The sequence below is a fragment of the Triticum aestivum genome, chromosome 3D (assembly GCF_018294505.1).
Source record: "Triticum aestivum cultivar Chinese Spring chromosome 3D, IWGSC CS RefSeq v2.1, whole genome shotgun sequence".
NCBI lineage: Eukaryota > Viridiplantae > Streptophyta > Magnoliopsida > Poales > Poaceae > Triticum > Triticum aestivum.
The window spans coordinates 188747415-188771005 of NC_057802.1; the positions used below are offsets into that span (position 1 = coordinate 188747415).

Here is a 23591-nt window from a genome sequence, read left to right on the forward strand (position 1 = left end):
CCGTGTTTGATGCATCCATCATCGCAAATGTTTTGCACCTTTTTTGACGGTTTTTTACACCACCGTTTGTGATTATTGCATCGCACACAGTTTCGGCAAAGGGTCTCTGATCGTAGTGTCGCGTTAGCAGTATCCTGTAGTAGTGGATGCCTGCAAGTTCGTCTCATCTTGTGATGAATGTCAAAGAATAGGTAATATCGGTAAGCGTCAAGAAATGCCTATTAATTATTCACTTGCTGTTGAACCATTTGATGTTTGGGGATATGATTACATGGGACCTTTTCCTTCCTCTAATGGGTATACACATATTTTGGTTCCTGTTGATTATGTTACTAAATGGGTAGAAGATATTCCAGCCACTAGTGCTGATCACAACACCTCTATTAAAATGCTTAAGGAAGTTATTTCCCAAGGTTTGGAGTCCCTATATATTTAATGACTGATGGTGGTTCACACTTTATTCATGGTGCTTTCCGTAAAATGCTTGCCAAGTATGATGTTAACCATAGAATTGCGTCATCCTCAGTCTAGTGGGCAAGTTGAACTTAGCAATAGAGAAATAAAATTAATTTTGCAAAAGACTATCAATAGGTCCAGGAAGAATTGGTCTAAGAAATTAGATGATGCACTTTGGGCTTATAGAACAGCTTATAAAAATCCTATGGGTATGTCTCCTTATAAAATGGTGTATGGAAAAGCTTGTCATTTGCCTCTTAAGTTAGAACATAAAGCATATTGGGCCATCAAAGAGCTCAATTATGATTTCAAGCTTGCTGGTGAAAAGAGGTTATTTGATATTAGCTCTTTTGATGAATGGAGAACCCACGCTTATGAAAATGCAAAATTATTCAAAGAAAAGGTAAAAAGATGGCATGACAAAAGAATCCAAAAGCGTGAGTTTAAATTCGGAGAATATGTTCTTTTGTACAAATCTCATTTCAGATTCTTTGCAGGAAAACTCCTCTCAAAATGGGAAGGCCCCTATGTTATCGAGGTGGTTTACCGGTATGGAGCCATCAAAATAAATAATTCCGAAGGTTGTCAATGGGCAACGAATAAAGCATTATATCTCGGGTACACCCATTAATATTGAAAGTAATATTATCCAAACTTTGACACCGGAAGAACACATAAAAGAGTCCTTCTAGAACACTCCAGAATCGTGAAAATAAGGAGGTATGTGATAAGGTAAGTAAACAGACTCCAAAAAATCCGCAAAAATATTTTTTATTAGTTTTGGAATATTTAAAAAATTTGGAAATAAAGAAACTTCTAGGAAGCATACCCTGGTGGGCACAAGACACCAGGGCGCGCCCAGGTGGGTTGTGCCCACCTGGGACACCTTCCGAACTCTGTTTTTCGACCGCATGCTTGTCCTCCAAGATAAAAATCTATATATACTTCCCGAACCTGTTAATCACCGTATCGCGGAGAAATCCTCTGTTCTCTTTTCCTTGCTGTTTTCTGTCAGATCCCATCTACCATGGCCTCTTCAAGCTCCTCCAAGGACAAGTTCCTCAAGAACGTCATCAACCCATATCTGTGGGAGGTGGTGCAGCACCCTCAGGTCATCCAGATGCATTAGGGGGTGCTTCACCTCCTCGATGTGCCATGTCCCAAGTGGACGGGAACCGTAGATGTAAGGCTTGAAGCTATGGAGCAAGACGTCTTCCGATGCAAGGGGATGGTGGAGCGTGGACTCAATGCCAATCACCTTATGATCACGGACCTCTCCCGTGATCTCAAGGTGGATGGAAAGCCCATGAAGGACACCGTCTTCACCCTCAATGAGAAAATCAACTTCCTCCAAAGCCAGATCTATGACCTCCAAAACCAAGTCTTTGAATATGAGGCGAGGTTCAAAGGTATGAGTTTGGCTGCTAGTTGCAGGACCCGTGAGACTCACTCCTCCTCTTATGATGGTGGACCACTGCCATGGAAATCCGAGGACAAGATCTCTCCTTCATCACCATCATCTTCTTCACCACCAAAAGAGAACTGAGTATCGGGTATGGGCACTCCCCTTGGCTTCCACCAAGCTTGGGGGAGGTGCCCCGCTATCGTATCATCCCACTATCCTTTTGCCTTTACTTATTTTAGTTCGATCTTTTGCTTTAGAAAATAAAAGTTTAGTTCGATCCTTTTTTCTTTGAGAGTTTGCTTAGTGATCTATCCTTGTAATCGTGTGCAAGTTATATAATAAAGTTTAGTTTGAGTTTTTGCTTTCTTTACTTTCATGTTGCAAATAAAAGAAAAGAAATAAAGAAAGAAAAGGAGAAAGGAAATAAACAAAGAAAAGATCATATACTAATCTTATGGTAGGTGATGACACCACATAAGGAAAAGTATAAGTAGAAAATTTTATTAGAGATTGACAAACATAGCATTAGTCAGTGATGCAACTCATGAAAGAATTAATAAGGGAAGATAAGATTCACATATAAATATACCATCCTAGAAATCTTTTGTGATTATGAGCCCTCATCAAAATATTATATGCCAAAATTGTAGACGTAAGACATGGAAGACAACTTAATGGTTTATGTTTGTTTATATTCACATAGAAGTCATATTGTCATAGATCCTTTAACATGTGGTGCTTGCCCCCTATCTTTGCTAGCCAAAAATTCCGCACTAAGTAGAGATACTACTTGTGCATAAAAAACTCTTAAACCCAAATCTTATTTTCAAGTGTCAACCATACCTACCTAGGGATTGAGCAAGGTCCCTCAAGTAAGTTGTCATCGGTGCAAAAAGGCAATAAAAATTGCTTCTAAAAGTGTGAGATCATTTAGTGTAAGAGAAAATTGAGCGTTGCACGAACTTGTGATGGTGAAGAATAAAAGCGACAGACTGCATAATAAAGGTCGCTATCACAAGGGGCAATGCAACGTGACGTTCTTTTGCATTAAGGGGTTGAGAATACAAACAAATAAACGCATGGCAGCCTCTTCTTCCCTCTGCGAAGGGCCTATATTTTACTTTTATGCAAGGAGTCAAAAGTTTTCCTTCTATTCCTTTTTATTTTTCTCCTTTGGAAAGCATCATGTGCTGAGGAAAGATCAAGGCACATATGTCCTGTTGAATATAGATAGCATGATTTATTATTCTTGACATCACCCTTGAGGTGAATATGTTGGGAGGAAAAACTATAAGCCCCTATCTTTCTATGTGTCCGGTTGAAACGTTTTGCTCATGTGTATGCGGTGAGTGTTAGCAATCATAGAATACTATATGATGGTTGAGTATGTGGACTTTCCTAAAGGCTCCGATACGTGACCCTTCCTGAAAGGATGATGAATTGTAGTTGCAAAGTTGACTGAGAACATAGTTTATTGGTTTTTAATAGAGTTTTTGCTTTATACTTCATTTGTGTGATGAATTGTTACTTATTCATGAGAAGTATATGATAAAAGTTTTATGATAAATGTCTTGTGTTTAATTTTGTTGTGCTATAATAATCAACATGATGCTTATATGTCCGCATTTTGTTTCTATCGACACCTCTCTCTCAAAGCATGTGGAAATGTTTTTCGATTTCGGTTTTCGCTTGAGGACAAACGAGGTCTAAGCTTGGGGGAGTTGATACGTCCATTTTGCATCATGTTTTCTTACTGTTATTTATAATTTTTTTATCTATAATAATGCTTTTTGGAGTAATTCTAATGCCTTTTCTCTCATAATATGCAAGGTATACACAAAGAGGGAGAATTCCGGCAGCTGGAAATCTGGACCTGGAAAAGCTACGTTAGGCTACCTATTCTGCACAACTGCAAACAAGCTGAAACTTCACGGAGATTTTTTATGGAATATTTGAGGAATATTGGAGCAAATAACTACCAGAGGGGCCCACCAGGTGGGCACAACCCACCTAGGCGCGCCAGGGAGCCCAGGCGCGCCCTGGTGGGTTGTGCTCACCAAGCCCACCTCCGGTGCCCATCTTCTGGTATATAGGTCTTTTTGACCTAGAAAAAATAACGAGAAGACTTTCGGGACGGAGCGCTGCCGTATCAAGGCGGAACTTGGGCAGGAGCACTTTTGCCCTCCGGCGGAGCGACTCCGCCAGGGGAACTTCCCACCCTGAGGGGGAAATCATCATCATCATCATCACCAACAACTCTCCCATCTTGGGGAGGGCAATATCCATCAACATCTTCAACAACACCATCTCATCTCAAACCCTAGTTCATCTCTTGTGTTCAATCTTGTTACCGAAACTATAGATTGGTGCTTGTGGGTGACTAGTAGTGTTGATTACATCTTGTAGTTGATTACTATATGGTTTATTTGGTGGAAGATTATATGTTCAGATCCATTATGCTATTTAATACCCCTCTTATCTTGAGTATGATTATTATTTGTGAGTAGTTACTTTTGTTCCTGAGGTCACGGGAGAAATCATGTTGCAAGTAATCATGTGAATTTGATATGTGTTCGATATTTTGATAGTATGTATGTTGTGATTCCCTTAGTGGTGTCATATGAAGGTCGACTACATGACACTTCACCATATTTAGGCCTAAGGGAATGCATTGTGGAGTAGCAATTAGATGATGGGTTGCGAGAGTGATAGAAGCTTAAACCCCAGTTTATGCGCTATTCCGTAAGGAGCCGATTGGATCCAAAAGTTTAATGCTATGGTTAGAATTTATTCTTAATACTTTTCTCGTAGTTGCGGATGCTTGCGGGGGGGGGGGGGTTAATCATAGGTAGGAGGTTTGTTCAAGTAAGAACAGCACCTAAGCACCGGTCCACCCACATATCAAATTATCAAAGTACCGAACACAAATTAAACCAACATGATGAAAGTGACTAGATGAAATTCCCGTGTACCCTCAAGAACGCTTTGCTTATCTTAAGTGACCATTTTGGCCTATCCTTTGCCTCAAAAGGATTGGGCTACCTTGCTGCACTTTTGTTACTACTACCGTTACTTGCTCGTTACAAATTATCTTGCTATCAAACTACTCCGCTACTTACAATATCAGCACTTGCAGACATTACCTTGCTGAAAACCACTTGTCATTTTGTTCTGCTCCTCGTTGGGTTCGACACTCTTACTTATTGAAAAGAGCTAAAATTAATCCCATGTACTTGTGGGTCATCACAGGACCCTGTGGTGGGCTGGTTGAACAGGAGCCGGTGGAGGGCTGGATGAACAGGAGCCCGTGGAGGGCTGGATGCATAGTAGCCAGTGGAGGCTAGATGAACAGGATCCCATGGATGAACAGTAGCTGGTGGAGGCTGGAGGAAGTCGACGGTGGATGAACAGTAGCAGGTGGAGGCTGGATGAAGTCGACAGTGGATAACAGTAGCTCGTGGAGTCCCGTTTTGCGGTACGCCACACCCCTCCCAATGAACAAGACCTTGTTTCGACTATAGGTGCTCCAATACAAGTTTGTTTCCTCAGTTTTGCGGTACGCCACACCCCTCCCGATCAATAGGACCCCATTTCGACCATACATGGTCGAACACAAGTCCATTTCCTCCGTTTTGTGGTACATACTGGCCTGAACTTCTACGTCAGTGGATCTACTACTACACGTGCCGCTGCTTGCTCGGCCACGGTTCATCATTGCAGAGAGACCGATCGACCAGTATGTACGTACACGTTCGCGACCAGAATGACGACGCTACGTATGCTTCGACTAGGTGGGTCCCGGCTATCAGGGAGGATAAGGAGGCACTTCCTTGCGTGCGAAGTTATTGATGGTAGGTCTGAGCTGTCAGGAGGAGGATTTATATTTTTGCGCCTAATATGGAGGCACTTCCTTGCGTGCGAAGATGTAGCTGGTGGGTCCATCTATCAGCCTCACCGCATACACTACTCTTCCGATGGCTGTCGTTCATTGACCACGTCGTGCGGACAGCACCCAGGCGGTGGATGACTGTGAGGCCTAGGAAGGGAACGACACTGAGCCAGGGAAGACGAGGTAGGTGGATGCCCACGCGAAGGGGAGTACGAGGGTTCACTAGTTGGGCTGCGGTGTAAGGCTACCATCACTGGAGAATAACAGGGGGTGTGGGTGAGTAGAGGGAAGGCCTGGCCAGTAGTAGTATGGTCAGGTGGTGACGCCTATGCGGCAGCACAGCCGGCCACGGGAGGCTGGAGCAGGCGGTACGGCGGGCGCAGGTTTGGGCGGCTAGAGCAACAAGACCAGAGGTTGAAGACGCAGCTTGGCAGTTGGATTAACATCCAATGGTCAGTGCAGCAAGAATCGTTTATTGACTAAGTTGACAAAGCCTTGCATACGCGTTAACTTAGTAGGCCCACAAGTCAGTCTCCAAATCTGGTGGGTCCCAACTAGCAGGGGGAATCAATTTTTTTCGTGTAATAAGGTGGCACTTCCTTGCGTGCGAAGATGTTTTCTGGTTTCTTTAATTTCTTCTTTTTCGAGTTAGAATAAAAAGAAAACAATAGCATCTTCGGTACAATCCATATTTTCACGAAAAGGATCATAATAAAGCTGGTGGGTCCCAGCTATCAGGGAGAGGAAACTTTTTATTTCCGCATAATAAAGGAAGCACTTCCTTGTGTGCGAAGATGTAGCTGGTGGGTCAAACCTGTCAGGGGGAGAAATTATTTGTTTTCGCATAATACCGGGCACTTGCTGCGTGCGGCCATGGGCCATGTGGGTCCCTACTGTCAGCCAATCCACATACATGCCTCATCTGATGGCTGTCATTTGTTGACAAAGTTGACCACGCCGCGCTGAGAGAACCAACGTAGTGAACGATGGCGAGTATTACGAAGGGAACGACCCAGAGATGGCGAAGACACAGCAGAGGATGCCCACGCAGAGGGGAGTACGAGGGTTCACTGGTTCAGTAGCGGTGTGAGGTTGTCGTCGCTGGAGAAGAACATGAGGTGTTGGTGAGTAGAGGAATGTCCTGGAGGGCGTTTGGGAGTAGGGTGGGCCGGTGAAGCCTACGCGGCAGCACAGCCGACCACGGGAGGCGGTGGTTTGGACGGCTGAAGCAAGAATATCCGAGATTGAAGAAGCACTACAGCCGTTGGATGGACATCCAACGACCACTGCTGCTAAAATCGTGTCTTGACTATAAGTCTACAAAGCCTTCCGTACGCCTTAGTAGGCCCACAAGCCTTCTGTACGCGTCACTAACTATAATTCTCTAAAAAATAGGCCCACAAGTGAGCATCACATCTGTGGTAGAGAACATATAGCCAATTTGTGATTTGTAATAATGTACAACCTATTTTTGAATTCTAATGGAATTTACTACAACCCATTCACAGTCTGTTAAAATTACAGACCATTTTCTAGCCAGGACAACGATTAATAATTTCAACCAACCTCAAACAGAATTCAACCAAAAATCCCATATTTTGATGGGATCCAAAATATTTTTATTTCGAAATTTCTAGTCAGATTAAATATAATTTCAAAATTACCTACTATACCCCCGTCCTGGTTTATAAGTACGATTTAACTAATAAAATAAGAATGCATTTCGCCAAAGATTATATCATTGGATTCGTATTTGAACATAGTTTCCAATTGTATAATTTTTATAACATGCATTAACATTTTGTTGGTTAAATCTAAGGGCAAAGTATGGTAGAGAATATAAATGGGACTAATAGACCAAGACAGAGGTAGTAGCACACGGCCGCTCTCTACGCAGCGACGAAACTGCCGGCCGGCTTGTAGGCGATCATTCCCTGCGTGTTCAACTGCTCTATGTGTGTGGTTGATCACGGTTGAAGGATGATAGCAAGAAGGACAAGAACGCCTGGCACAGTGTCTGGCATGAGAGACTGGATGAACAACACGTCAAGTACGCGGCCAAGGGCGCGTACACAAGCTACAAGATGTACATGAGGATCGTTGACATGAGGGAGTTTCTTCTTCCTGCCCCAAACGAGGGATCGAGCCACAGAGTAGTGGCGGGAGCGTCACAAGAAGTAGATGACTAGGCGATCGTTTCCTAGTTCAGAATGCATGCAATTGTTTATTGAGGTGTGTGCGAGTGTGATACGTCCATTTTGCATCATGTTTACCTACTGTTATTTGTATTGTTTTTATGCATAATAATGATTTTTGGAGTAATTCTAATGTTTTCTCTCTCATAATATGCAAGGTTCACACAAAGAGGGAGAATACTGGCAGCTGGAATTCCGGACCTAAAAAAGCTACGTCAGGCTACCTATTCTGCACAACTCCAAATGAGCTGAAACTTTACAGAGATTGTTGATGGAATATATAAGAAATACTAGAGCAAATAAGTACTAGAGGGGGCCTACCAGGTGAGCACAACCCACCTAGGCGTGCCAGGGAGCCCAGGCGCGCCCTGGTGGGTTGTGCCCTCCTCATCCCACCTCTGGTGCCCTTCTTCTGGTATATAAGTCATTTTGACCTAGAAAAAAAATAAGGAGAGGACTTTCGGGATGAAGCGCCGCCGTCTCGAGGCAGAACTTGGGCAGGAGCACTTTTGCCCTCCGGCGGAGCGATTCTGCCGGGGGAACTTCCCTCCTGGAGGGGGAAATCATCGTCATCATCATCACCAACAACTCTCCCATCTTGAGGAGGGCAATCTCCATCAACATCTTCAACAACACCATATCCTCTCAAACCCTAGTTCGTCTCTTGTGTTCAATCTTTGTACCGGAACCATAGATTGGTGCTTGTGGGTGACTAGTAGTGTCGATTACATCTTCTAGTTGATTACGATATGGTTTATTTGGTGGAAGATTATATGTCCAGATCCATTATGTTATTTAATACCCCTATGATATTCAGCATGATTATTATTTGTGAGTAGTTACTTTTGTTCTTGAGGTCACAGGAGAAATATTGTTGCAAGTAATCATGTGAATTTGATGTGTGTTCGATGTTTTGATGGTATGTATGTTGTGATTCCCTTAGTGGTGTCATGTGAACGTCGACTACATGACACTTCACCATATTTGGGCCTAAGGTAATGCATTATGGAGTAGCAATTAGATGATGGGTTGCGAGAGTGACAGAAGCTTAAACCCCAGTTTATGCGCTATTCCGTAAGGGGCCGATTGGATCCAAAAGTTTAATGCTATGGTTAGAATTTATTCTTAATACTTTTCTCGTAGTTGCGGATGCTTGCGGGAGGGTTAATCATAAGTAGTAGATTTGTTCAAGTAAGAACATCACCTAAGCACCGGTCCAACCACATATCAAATTATCAAAGTACCGAACACAAATTAAACCAACATGATGAAAGTGACTAGATGAAATTCCCGTGTACCCTCAAGAATGCTTTGCTTATCATAAGAGACCATTTTGGCCTGTCCTTTGCCTCAAAAGGATTGGGCTACCTTGCTGCACTTTTTTTTACCATTATCGTTACTTGCTCGTCACAGAGTATCTTGCTATCAAACTACTCGTTACTTATAATTTCAGTTCTTGCAGGGAATACCTTGCTGAAAACCGCTTGCCATTTCCTTCTGCTCTTCGTTGGGTTTGACACTCTTACTTATCGAAAGGACTACGATTGATCCCCTATACTTGTGGGTCATCAAGGCTCTTTTCTGGCACCGTTGCCGGGGAGTGAAGCGCTCTTGGTAAGTGGAAATTGCCAAGGAAATTTTTTACTACGTGCTGAAATTTACTGTCACTTGTTACTATGGAGAACAATCCTTTGAGGGGTTTGTTCGGGGTATCTTCACCTCGACCGGAACCACAATTAATTACCCCTCAACCTATTGCACCTACTGAAAAAATTGGTTATGAAATTCCTTTGGGTATGATAGAACAACTGCTAGCTAATCCTTATGCAGGAGATGGAACCGAACATCCTGATATGCACTTGATATATGTGGATGAAATTTGTGGATTATTTAAGCTTGCAGGTTTACCCGGAGATGAAGCTAAGAAGAAGGTTTTCCCTTTATCTTTGGAGGGAAAAGCATTGGCATGGTATAGGCTATGTGATGATATTGGATCTTGGAATTGGAATTTCACCAAAAAAAACTTGTCCTATGCATCTAGTTCATCATGATCGGAATTATATATATATATATATATATATAAAATTTTTGGCCTCGTGAAGGAGATAGCATCGCTCTATCTTGGGGGAGGCTTAAGTCAATGTTATATTCATGCCCCAACCATGAGCTCTCAAAAGAAATTATCATTCAAAAAATTTATGCTCGGCTTTCTCGTGATGATCAATCCATGCTTGATACTTCTTGTATTGGTTCCTTTATGAAGAAGACTATTTAATTCAGGTGGGATCTTTTAGAAAGAATCAAACGCAACTCTGAAGATTGGGAACTCGAAGAAGGTAAAAAGTCAGGTATTAAGCTTAAGTATGATTGTGTTAAATCTTTTATGAATACCGATGCTTTTCAAAAGTATAGCACTAAATATGGACTTGACTCTGAGATAGTAGCCTCCTTTTGTGAATCATTTTCTACTCATGTTGATCTCCCTAAGGAGAAGTGGTTTAAATATTACCCACCTATTAAAGAAGAAACTAACTGGTAATAGCTAAAGATGAAACTATTATCTATAATGTTGATCCGGTTGTTCCTACTTCTTATATTGAAAACCCACCTTTCTCTGTTAAGATAAAGGAACATTCTAAGGTCTCAACCGTGGTCAATAAAAGTAATATTAGAGCAGCTAAACTTGCTGAACAAATTAAAGTAGAACCTGGTGTTGCTATGGTTAAAGATCTCCTGGTTGAAAATTTAGATGGGCATGTTATTTACTTCTGTGATGAAGCTACTAGAATTTCTAAACCCGATGAAAAAGATAAACATAGACCTGTTATTGGTTATGCCTATTGTCTCAGTTAAAATAGTAGATCACTGTTATCAAGGTTTATGTGACATAGGTGCTAGCGTGAGTGCTATTCCTTTTACCTTATATCAAGATATTATGAATGACATAGCACCCGCTGAAATAGAAGACATAGATGTTACTATTAAACATGCTAATAGAGACACCATCACACCACTTGGGATTGTTAGAGATGTTGAAGTCTTATGTGGGAAAATAAAATACCCTACTGATTTTCTAGTTCTTGGTTCCCCACAAGATGACTTTTGTCCCATTATCTTTGGTAGACCTTTCTTGAACACTGTTAATGCTAAAATAGATTGTGAGAAACAAACTGTCGGTGTTAGTTTTGGTGATGAATCTCATGAGTTTAATTTTTCTATGCTTAGTAAAAAGCATCATAAGAAGGAATTGCCTAGTAAGGATGAAATAATTGGTCTTGATTCTATTACCGTGCCTCCTACTGATCCACTAGAATAATATTTGCTCCTATTGGTCTTGCTCCTATTGGTCTTGTTCCTATTGGTCTTGCTCCTATTAGTCTTGTTTTCTATGTGTTGTTTGCTTATTTTGATGAATCTATGGGTAGTATCGGGAGGTATGAACCATGGAAAAGTTGGAATACAGTAGATATTACACCAATATAAATAAAGAATGAGTTCACAACAGTACCAAAAGTGGTGATTTATTTTCTTATACTAACGGAGCTTATGAGATTTTCTGTTGAGTTTTTTGTTGTGAAGTTTTCAAGTTTTGGGTAAGGATTTGATGGACTATGGAATAAGGAGTGGCAAGAGCCTAAGCTTGGGGATGCCCAAGGCACCCCAAGGTAATATTCAAGGACAACCAAGAGCCTAAGCTTGGGGATGCCCCGGAAGGCATCCCCTCTTTCGTCTTCGTCTATCGGTAACTTTACTTGAGGCTATATTTTTATTCACCACATGATATGTGTTTTGCTTCGAGCGTCTTGTATGATATGATTCTTTGATTTTTAGTTTTCCACAATCATCCTTGCTGTACACACCTTTTTAGAGAGACATGCATGAATCGTGATTTATTAGAATACTCTAGGTGGTTCACTTATATCTTTTAAGCTAGGCAATTTTGCTCTAGTGCTTCACTTATATCTTTTTAGAGCACGGCGGTGGCTTTATTTTATAGATATTATTGAACTCTCTTTCTTCACTTATATTATTTTGAGAGTCTCTAAGCAGCATGGTAATTTTCTTTGGTTATAAATTTAGCCCTAATATGATAGGCATCCAAGAGGCATATAATAAAAACTTTCATATAAAGTGCATTGAATACTATGAGAAGTTTGATTCCTTATGATTGTTTTGAGATATAAAGATGGTGATATTAGAGTCATGCTAGAGGTAATTGTGGATTGTATAAATACTTGTGTTAAAGTTCGTGATTCCCATAGCATTGCACACAGTTTCGTCAAAGGGTCTTTGATCGTAGTGTCGTGTTAGCAGCATCCTGCAGTAGTGTTAGTTCGATCTTTAGTTATCTTTTGAATTAGTTGAATAAGAGTTTAGTTCAATCTTTTTTGAGTGTTTGCTTAGTGATCCATCTTTATATGTAATCATGTGCGAGATATATAATAAAGAGTAGTTTGAGTTTTGTTTCTTTACTTTTTGTTTCAATAAAAAGAAAGGAAAATAAATGAAAAGATCATATGCTAATCTTATGGTAAGTAATGACATCACATAAGGAAAAGTATAAGTGGTAAAATTTATTGGAGATTGACAAACATAGCATTGGTCAATGATGCAATTCATGAAAGAATTGATAAGGGAAGAGAACATTCACATGCAAATACACTATCTTGGACATCTTTTATGATTGTGAGCACCCATTAAATATTATGTGTCAAAATTGTTGACGTTGGACAAGGAAGACAACATAATGATTTATGTTTGTTCATATTCACAGAGAATTTATATTGTCATAGATCCTTCAACATGTGGTGCTTGCTCAATATCTTTGCTAGCCAAAAAGTTCCGCACTAAGAAGAGATAATAGATAATACTTGTGCATCCAAAACCCTTAAACCCAAAATCTTATTTCGAGAGTCCACCATACCTACCTATGGATTGAGTAAGATCCTTCAAGTAAGTTGTCATCAGTGCAATAAGGCAATAAAAATTGCTTCTAAATGTGTTGGATCATTTAGTGTAAGAGAAAATTGAGCGTTGTACGAACTTGTGATTGCAAAATAATAAAGGCAACATACTGCATAATAAAGGTTGCTATCATAAGGGGCAATATAACATGACGTTCTTTTGCACTAAGAGATTGAGCATACAAACCAAAAAGCGCATGACAACCTCTGATTCCCTCTGCGAAGGGCCTATCTTTTACTTTTATGCATTTACTTTTATGTAAGAGTCAAAGTATTCTTCCCTATTCCTTTTTATTTTCTCTTTTTGCAAGCATCATGTGGTGAGGAAAGATCTAGGCACATATATCCAGTTGGATATGAGTGGGCATGAGTTATTATTGTTGACATCACCCTTGAGGTGAATATGTTGGGAGGCAAAACTATAAGCCCCTATCTTCCTATGTGTTTGGTTGAAACTTGTTGTTCATGGGTATTCTATGAGTGTTAGCAATCATAGAAGGTTAAATGATGGTTGAGTATGTGGACTTGCCTAAAGGCTCCGACATGTGACCCTTCCTCAAAACATGATGAATTGTAGTTGCAAAGTTGACTAAGAACATAGTTTGTTGGTTTTCAATAGAGTTTATGCTTTAGACTTCAATGTTGTGATGAATTTGTTACTTGTTCATGAGAAGTTATATGATAAAGTTCTATGATAATGTTTTTTACTGTTAAAATAATATGCATGATGCTTCTAAGTCCCTATTTTGTTTTTTATCGACACCTCTCTCTCTCTAAGCATGTGGGCATGTTTTTCGATATCGTTTTTTGCTTGAGGACAAGCGAAGTCTAAGCTTGGGGGAGTTGATATGTCCATTTTGCATCATGTTTTCCTACTATTATTTACAATGTTTTTATGCATAATAATGCTTTATGGAGTAATTCTAATGCCTTTCCTCTCATAATATGCAAGGTTTACACAAAGAGGGAGAATGCCGGCAACTGGAATTCTGGACCTGAAAAAGCTACGTCAGATTTACCTATTCTGCACATCTCCAACTGAGCTGAAAATTTACAGAGAATTGTTTTGGAATATATATAAAATACTGGAGCAAATAACTACCGGAGGGGGCCACCCTAATGAGCACAAGACACCAGGGTGCGCCTGGGCCCCTAGGCGCGCCCTGGTGGGTTGTGCACTCCTTGGCCCACCTCCGGTGCCCATCTTCTAGTATATAGGTGTCAGTGCAACAAACCCTAGGTCTGTTGCCCAGACTGTGCACAGGCACGGGAACAAGATTGAAGCACCAACCCAAGTCAGAGTACAAGGACCAAGAGATTCAAAGGACCAACACATAGATCAGAGGGACCAAGATCGAGCCGAGGAAGCAGATAATCAGCAAGAGAAGGGCCTCCCTTGCCGGGCAGGCGAGCCCGGCAAGGGGCAAGGCCACCACCAGCAGAAGACAACCAAGACACCCCAGCAGGGCCTGCCGGCGCTCGCGGAGGCAGAACCACCTCACCAACCACTCAAGCACGACCCACGTTGTCAACCAGTGCGGTGTCAAGCCGCAAAGTTACTGAGTGGCAGTCATTCGCCACATGGCTGCCTCTCCTTACAGAGGAAACCCACAGATGACACCCGTCCTGCGACGTGTCAAGAGAACAAGCGCGGAGCTGGCAAGATAGCCCGGCAAGCCTTGCCGGGCACCTAGTGATGTGACACTAAGCGGTGCATTTAATGCGCCCTATCAGCCTGCAGAGTTAGGTATGATAGCACTGTTTGCTATCATATCAGTGCATAATGACTGTTTTGCCACTGTGGTTACCCCTTGATCTATAAAAGGAGGCCCATGGCAACCCTATAAAGGGTTAGAAGGTTGGATAACTCACACCCCCATACACGCGTAGTCGCTGCTGCCCCAAGGCAACCCCTGCCGGGAAAGTGTACTACGCTCGCCACCGTCTTTTCCACCATCAATCCACCAAAGAAGGAGTAGGGTTTTACGCCTCACAGCGGCCCGAACCTGGGTAAATTGCTTGTGTGATCCCTGCCGTGCTGCCCCACGCCCCTCCGCTCTTTGTATAATGCGTCGCCCCCTGCCGAACTAGCAAGGGACCTCCTGGTCCCATAGGTGGCCGTTGTTTCCCGCGACATCTTTGGCACGCCAAGTAGGGGGCTCGCTTGTGCGAATCCGAAGGCGTGCGTAGCGTGTCATCTTCATCACCATTGCCATCTTCGACGACGCCATCGACCATGGCGCCCAAGAAGAAGTCCGGTCCTTCGGCTCACCCATCCACCTCGAAGGCTCCGACGCCCGCGGCCTCCAACGCAGCGGGGGGTGCAGAGGCGCACGAGGACGCGGACGCTGCTAGGGAAGTGGTCGGAGCAGGCGGCGCTGTCACCACTTCTCCTGTGGCCGACACAAGAGCAGGAGGCACCGGAGGAGAGCAGCATCGACAACACCCCGACGGCCACGCTCCCTAAGGTGCGGGTGAGGGAGCCACTCCATTTGCACCCTTCTGCCCCTCTGACGGGCACAGCCGCTGCAGCGGCACTCAGACCGGGGCGAACCGCCGCCCTCCGGCCGCTCCCACCACGGGTGCGGTCGTCGCGCGCGCGCCTTCCCCGGGATAGGCAGACCAAGCCGCTGCGCCCGACGGAGGCGCTGGTGAGGGAGTCCTGAACTAAGGGGTCCTCGGGCGTCCGGCCTGTTCGACATGGGCCGGACTAATGGGTTGTGAAGATACAAGATCGAAGACTCTCTCCCGTATCCGGATGGGACTCTCCTTGGCGTGGAAGGCAAGCTTAGCAACCAAATATGAAGATTCCTTTCTCTATAACCAACTTTGTACAAACCTAGTCCCCTCCGGTGTCTATATAACCGGAGGGCTTAGTCCGAAAAGATATAGTCGTACAGGCTAGACTTCTAGGGTTTTAGCCATTATGATCTCGTGGTAGATCAACTCTTGTAATACCCATATTCATCAAGATCAATCAAGCAGGAAGTAGGGTATTACCTCCATAGAGAGGGCCCGAACCTGGGTAAACGTTGTGTCCCCTGTCTCCTGTTACCATCAACCTTAGACGCACAGTTCGGGACCCCCTACCCGAGATCCGCCGGTTTTGACACCGACATTGGTGCTTTCATTGAGAGTTCCACTGTGCCGTCCCCAAAAGGTTTGATGGCCCCTTCAATCATCCACAACAATTCTGTCCAAGGGGAAGTCTTCCTCCCCAGAGAGATCTTCGTGTTCGACGGCTTCGTACTGCGGGCCAACTCGCTTGGCCATCTGGAGTAGGTCGACAGCTACGCCCCTGGCCGTCAGTTCAGATTCGGGAGGTTGAACTGCGTCGCGGATATCCGCGGAGACTTGATCTTCGACGGATTCGAGACCACGGCAGTCGCTCCCCGTCACCACGATGAACATGACTTAAATCTGTCATCGGGCCATACCCTGGAAATTGCACCTGTAACCACTCTGGCTTTAGATCCGGAGCAGATCGCGCCATCCGAGGACGGGAAGCTCAACCCCGCCACGGAAGCCACAGATTCCGCGGCGTTGGAGCCGCACACAGACCTAACCTCGGGTGATGGCTGTGTCACCGAAACCTCGGACTCGTTTCCGGCTATAAGTTCTGAACCATGTGCGTCCGCGTATGTCGAGCTGGATCGGTCATCGATCGCCAAATTCAGCACCGCGGACATTTTCCGGCCCTCGCCTTTAGGCGACGTGCTGAACTCATTAAAAATCTATCCTTAGCAGGGGATTCATAGCCGAACTATATCCAGTTTGAACTGGAGGCTGATGACGGGGAATTTCGCTTCCCACCCGCCACCCACTTCATAGCCACTGTCAAAGACTTAACCGACATGCTCGATTACGGCTCCGAAGACATCGACGGTATGGACGACGATGCAGATGAGGAGCATGGCCAAAACCTGCCGTTTACCGGACGCTGGACGGCCACTTCTTCGTACGACGTGTACATGGTGGATACACGTAAAGAACCTAACGACAACGACAAAGAAGACCCCATCAAAGATAAACCTCCTGGGACACAGCCTAAGCGCCGGCGTCAGCGGCGCCGCTCTAAGTCACGTCGTGCAAAAGATAGCAATACCGGCACCAGAGAAAATAATACTCCGGACGACGCCGAAGACAACGAAGACCCTGTTGAGGCAACTTCCGAATAGGAGGAATAGGAAAACGGGCAAGTTAGCCCTGATGAACAGGCCATACATAACGACTCGGAGGACAGTTATCTTCCGCTCTCCAAGGATGAGGCGAGCCTCGGCAACGAGGATGTTATCGTGCCTGAGGAACCTCTCGAGCAGGAGCGCTTTAAGCGCCAGCTAATAGCCACTGCGAGGAGCCTGAAAAAGAAGTAGCAGCAGCTTCAAGCTGACCAAGATCTGCTCAACGGTAGATGGACTGATGTCCTGGCAGCCGAAGAATACGGCCTCAAGCACCCAGCCAAGAGTTACCCGAAGCGCAAATTGCTACCTCAGTTCGATGAGGAGGCGCCGGAGCCCATAACTCCCTTGCGCAATGTGGTCGACCAACCACCACGCGGTCGGGACAATGCGGCTGACCGACCACCACGCGGTCGGGATAAAGTGGCAGCTCAAGCCGAACAGCAGCCCGCCCCAGCTCAACGTCAAAACAGAGATAAAACAGCTCGGGGATATACATATGACCTTCGGTAGGACCTGGACAGTAGAGCAGGACATACAAGATCGATCTATGGATCGCGAGGACGTGCCTCGACACGCGACGACGGCTATCGGACATGACAAACCTAGTCAAGCCCGGGACAAAAACCGCAGACGGACTCCATCGGAGCTACGTCGCGATACGGCCCGATATAGAGGCGCCGCACACCCTCTTTGCTTCACTGATGAAGTAATGGATCACGAATTCCTAGAAGGGTTTAAACCCGTAATTATCGAATCATACGATGGAACAACCGATCCCACGGTATGGATCAAGGATTTTATTCTCCACATCCATATAGCCCGCGGAGATGACCTTCACGCCATCAAATACCTCCCACTAAAACTCTAAGGGCCAGCTCGGCACTGGTTAAACAGTCTGCCTGAAAATTCTATTGGCAGCTATGAGGAGTTGGAAGAAGCCTTCCTTGACAACTTCCAAGGTACATATGTCCGGCCACCAGATGCTGATGACTTAAGTCACATAGTTCAACAGCCTGGAGAGTCAGCCAGGAAATTCTGGACTACGTTCCTAACTAAAACGAAGCAGATCGTCGACTGTCCGGATGCCGAAGCCCTTGCGGCCTTTAAACATAGCATCCATGACGAATGGCTCGCCTGCCACCTCGGCCAGGAAAAGCCAAAGTCCATGGCAGCCCTCACGGCACTCATGACCCACTTTTGTGCGGGTGAGGATAGTTGGCTGGCCCGTAGCAAAAACACAGCAAGTGAAACGGGCACCTCCGAGGTCAAAAATAGCAACGGAAAGCTCCGACGCAGCAAACACAAACGCCGAAGCAATGGTGACAACACCGATGACACGACAGTCAACGCCGGATTTAGTGGCTCCAAGTCCGGTCAGCGGAAGAAGCCATATAAAAGAAACAATCAGGGACCATCCAGCTTGGACCGCATACTCGATCGTCCGTGCCAGATCCATGGCACCCCAGACAAACCAGCCAATCATACCAACAGAGATTGTTGGGTTTTTAAATAGGCCGGCAAGTTAAATGCCGAGAACAAGGAAAAGGGATCGCAAAGCGAGGATGATGATGAGGATCCCCGGCAACCGAACACAGGGGGACAGAAGAAGTTTCCCCCTCAGGTCAAAACGATCAACATGATATATGCTACACACATCCCCAAGAGGGAGCGCAAGCGAGCGCTCAGGGACGTCTATGCGATAGAGCCAGTCGCCCCAAAATTCAATCCATGGTCGTCATGCCCGATCACTTTTGATGGTCGGGATCATCCGACCAGTATCCGTCATGGCGGTTCAGCCGCACTGGTCCTCGACCCAATCATTGATAGATTCCACCTGACGCGAGTCCTCATGGACGGTGGCAGCAGCCTCAATCTACTCTATCAGGATACAGTGCACAAAATGGGCATTAACCCATCACGGATCAAGCCCACAAAGACTACCTTTAAAGGAGTCATACCAGGTGTAGAGGCCCGCTGTACGGGCTCAATCACACTCGAGGTTGTCTTCGGATCTCCGGATAACTTCTTTAGCGAAGAATTAACCTTCGATACCATCCCATTTCGCAGCGGCTATCATGCACTGCTGGGACGAACAGCATTTGCTTGATTTAACGCGGTGCCACACTATGCTTATCTCAAGCTCAAGATGCCCGAACCACGCGGCGTCATAATGGAAACACAGAACGCTCCCTCCGTACCGAGGAGCACACCGCTGCCTTAGCAGCAGAAGTACAGAGCGGCCTTCTCAAGCAGAACCTTAATTCGGCGGCCGAGCTCCCGGACACTGCCAAGAGAGTCCGGACAATTCTGCAGCAGGACAGCTCGGCTCGTTAAGAGCTCAACTAGCAATACGGCCTCCGCATCAGTCCCTATCAATTGGCGGCATTCGTACCGCGCGTCCAACAGTACGCACTCAAAATACCATGGGCATAGACAGAGGCATAGCTAGCTGGTGATCCACCGTACGGCTCAACCGACCCCGGACACACACATACTTTCACTTCTTGTTTTTTCCCCTTTTCAGGTTTCTCTTCCACAGGCTTTCCCTGATGGCTTGATCGCAGGTCCTTTCGAAGGACAAATACACCAAGACGGCAGTCTGCTGGGACGTAGAGGGGAATTTCTAGGTGGTTTCTTTAACGACCACTCTACCTGTTTTCAGGACCCGCACGCAGCTCTCCCTTGGTTGTGGCATGTCAAATAGCCTGTTGCTTATCGCACTATTTGTATCAATGCGCTTTGATGTATTAATCAAATTATAATGGAAACAGTTTGCGGCCCAAATTTTAGGGCCCCGGCTCATTACCTTTGCTCCTTTTCTGTTTTCCTTTTTCTGTTGATAACCTTATCAGACAGCACTCGTACACTTTGGTACGCTTCACATTTGCCAGGGGCTTCATAGCGCCCCGCACCACAGCAACAAAGTCTGAACACTTTTTTACAGTATAGTTTGGCACCCCGAATTTAGCACTATATGCATCGCCTCCGAATCATGTCTTAGGTCAATAGTTGGGTTGCCCGGCTCCTGTGCTTGCTACCTTACGTTCCGCTATATCGGCTAAGGTAGTAAAGGGAGAACTACTACGATTGTGCCCTGGTTTACCCGAAGGAGCACCTCAGTAGAGAAAGCCGAAAACTGACTGTCATGATGCAGCGAGAGCCAGTCAGCTCTTCGGAGGTCTCAAATCCTTAGAGATTTTTTTCCGCATTACGTGAGGGATCGGTACTTGCCCGATCAGGTGTTTACAGCTTCCTAGTTCGGATACCAGGGGCTGCGCCTAAATTCTTATCGTCAAACTCCTATGGCTAAGTGAGGGTGTTCAAGCCGAATAGTCTGATTGCCTGGTTCGTTGCGCTAAACACCTCCTTCAAGGACCAAATAATTGGACCAAGAGTGTTTAGATTACATCCCGAACACCCCCGTACTACCTACGCGGGGGCAGAAGCCGACGACTGGCCAACTCTCAAATTTCGTACAACACGGCCGCATAGAAGGTGATTTTTTTTAAAAAAACAAACATTATATTACAGAACACATATCATATTACATAGCAACCTTGTTTTCATCATACAAGGCAGAGACAACATGAATGTATTCATTCAAAGATAATGTCTTGCGCACATTGTGTCGCCACAATGCGAGACCCCTCCAGGACATCTTCAGAATACCGCTCGGGCGTGCGGTGCTCCTTGCCTTCAGGCGGCCCCTCGGTCACAAGCTTGACGGCATCCATCTTCGCCCACCACACCTTGACGCGGGCGAAGGCCATGCGCGCGCCCTCAATGCAGGTCGACCGCTTGACGACGTCCAGCCGGGGTAGGCATCTACCAGCCGCTTCACGAGACCGAAGTAGCTGCTGGGTATAGCTTCGGCAGGCCACAGACGGATTATTAAATCCTTCATGGCCAGTTCAGCCACCCTATGCAGCTCGACCAACTATTTTAGCTGATCGCTAAAGGGCACTGGATGTTCTGGCGCAAGATATTGTGACCAGAACAGCTTCTCCGTTGAGCTCCCTTCTTCGGCTCGGAAGAACTCCGCAGCGTCTGACACACTGCGCGGCAGATCCACAAATGCCCCTGGAGAACTCCGAATCCGGGTTAGTAAGAAATACTTTTTCTTCACATACTTGTTTTGCATACTAAACGCCTTACCCGCCGCGATTTTCTTGGCCTCCTGGATCTCCTGGAGGGCGCCCTGGGCTTCAACCTGGGCATCTTCTACGCTCTGGCGAGCCTTGGTGAGTTCGGTCTTTTGAACCAGAACATCGCGCTCCAAGTTCTCGCACTTCTTCACAGCATCCCGGAGCTCCTGCTGGACCTCATTGAGTCGGGCCTCGTGCTTTTTGCGAGCGACTTGCTCCTTAGCAGCTTTCTCCTCGGCCTTGTCCAGTGCCTTCTTAAGGACCTCGACCTCGGTCGCCGCGCCTAAGAATATCATGGCACTACAGTCATTAAACATCAATTATTCTTTCCGAATATATAGCGAGTCATTACATACCTTGCTTGTCTTCTAGCTGCTTCCTCACCTGGCCGAGCTCCTCCTCGGCCCGCTCAAGTCTCTGCTTTAGTCCGGAGACTTCGACAGTGTGTGAGGTCGCGGCCAGCAACGACGCCTGCTTATTCACATAAGACATATATAGTTAGTTTCCTATGAAATTTAATTGACCCTCTGTCCGGCTCTTCTTTCCGAACACCGGACAACGTCTCAGGGGCTACTGTGTGTATTGAGATTTTCTCTTTTGCGTCGCTTACCTCAAAACCTGTTAGCAGGCCGCTGCAGGCTTCGGTCAGTTCGCTCTTGACGGACTGAACCCTCTCAATCACCGTACCCATAAGGATACGATGTTCCTCCACAGTGGAAGCACCTCGTAGCGCTTCCAGCAGATTATCCGGTGCCTCTGGTTGGATAGAGGTCACCGGCGGGACAGACACACCTCCTTCTCTTGAAGGAGGTTGCTTGCCAGATTCCGGAGCCGCATAGGTCTCCGGTATCGTATTTTGCTGGGGGCCGAACTGAACATGGCCCCCATCGCCAGTCTCCATGGGGGACTGCTCCCCCATGTGTCCGGCGACTGAGGTCTCGCCCTCTGGCGCCTCCCGACCATCTCCCTGGCTGGGAAAGGTCCTTCGGGACAACACCTCGGCGTCGCCCTTGGCCTTGGGAGATTGAGCGGCCGGCGGTGACTCGCTAGCCATCGCCTTTGAATCCAACAAACCTCTTGATGAGGATCGCTGGGAGCTGTCATGGGCCGGACTGCAATAACATGATTAATCATATTAATACCATAAAGAGGAGAGGCCGGATACATGGATACATCTGGGCATTTTAGTACTTACGATGCGGCCAGGGGCTTGCTTCGGGGGGGTCGCTCGGGGCTGCTATCGACGTCCCATGCGGAATTATCCGCGAGGGGGCCCTTCCCCCTCTTGGGCGCCTCCACCTCTAGATTTGTGGAGGCCGCCCTCCTCTTCCTCCCCCCATCATGGGGAGAGTCGTTCTCCTCCTCCTCCTCGTCGTCTTCGGCGGCAGAGGAGTGATTCTTGTCTTCGGACGTCATGTCCGAAGCGCCCTTGCGGCGAGGGCCACCTTTGGCCCCCTTGGCCTTCTTCTTAGCCTTCTTCTCCGGCGCCTTGCAGGGCGCCGGAACCAGCATCTTCGCCAGGAGCGGGATGACTGGTTCCTCGGGCAACGGAGCCGGACACCGAATCCGCTCCGCTTTGTCCGTCCATGCCTGAAAGAATGAAATAGTAAAGTTTAGACATCCTCCTTGAACGAGCAAGTAGAGGATGCGCCTTGGGATGTGTCTTACCGCACTGGCAGGATGGGCAAGATCGTGCCAGCGGTCCGAGTCAATGGCCAGCGGCGTCTCGTTGCCCTTGAAGAGCAACTTCCAGACATCTTCGTGAGTAGTTCCGAAGAGTCTTTCCAAAGTTTGGTGCTTCTCCGGATCAAATTCCCATAAAGGGGATGTCCGGCTCTGGTATGGAAGGATTAGGCGAACTAGCATCACCTGGATCACGTGGACGAGCTTGATGTTTTTATCCACCATGCTTGGGATGTACGTCTGCAGCGCAATCATCTCGTCCGACCAAGACCAATTTGGGCCCTTCTCTATCCAGGAGGTGAGCCGCATTGGAGCTCCAGATTTGAACTCAGGAGCTGCGGCCCAGGTGGCGTCGCGAGGCTCTGTGATATAGAACCATAGCTTCTGCCACTCCTTGACCGTTGTCGGTGTCAAAACCGGCGGATCTCGGGTAGGGGGTGCCGAACTGTGCGCCTAAGGTCGATGGTTGCAGGAGACGGGGGACACGATGTTTACCCAGGTTCGGGCCCTCTCTATGGAGGTAATACCCTACTTCCTGCTTGATTGATCTTGATGAATATGAGTATTACAAGAGTTGATATACCACGCGATCGTAATGGCTAAACCCTAGAAGTCTAGCCTGTATGACTATGGTAATGAATATATGTCTTATCCGAACTACGCCCTTCGGTTT

The 23591-nt window shown here is 46.0% G+C and overlaps 1 pseudogene; it reads left to right on the plus strand.

Moving 5' to 3' along the window:
• LOC123076234 (uncharacterized) overlaps positions 1 to 21522 on the plus strand; it is an 81396-nt pseudogene extending 59874 nt beyond the window's left edge.
• Positions 21523 to 23591: the final 2069 nt, after the last annotated feature.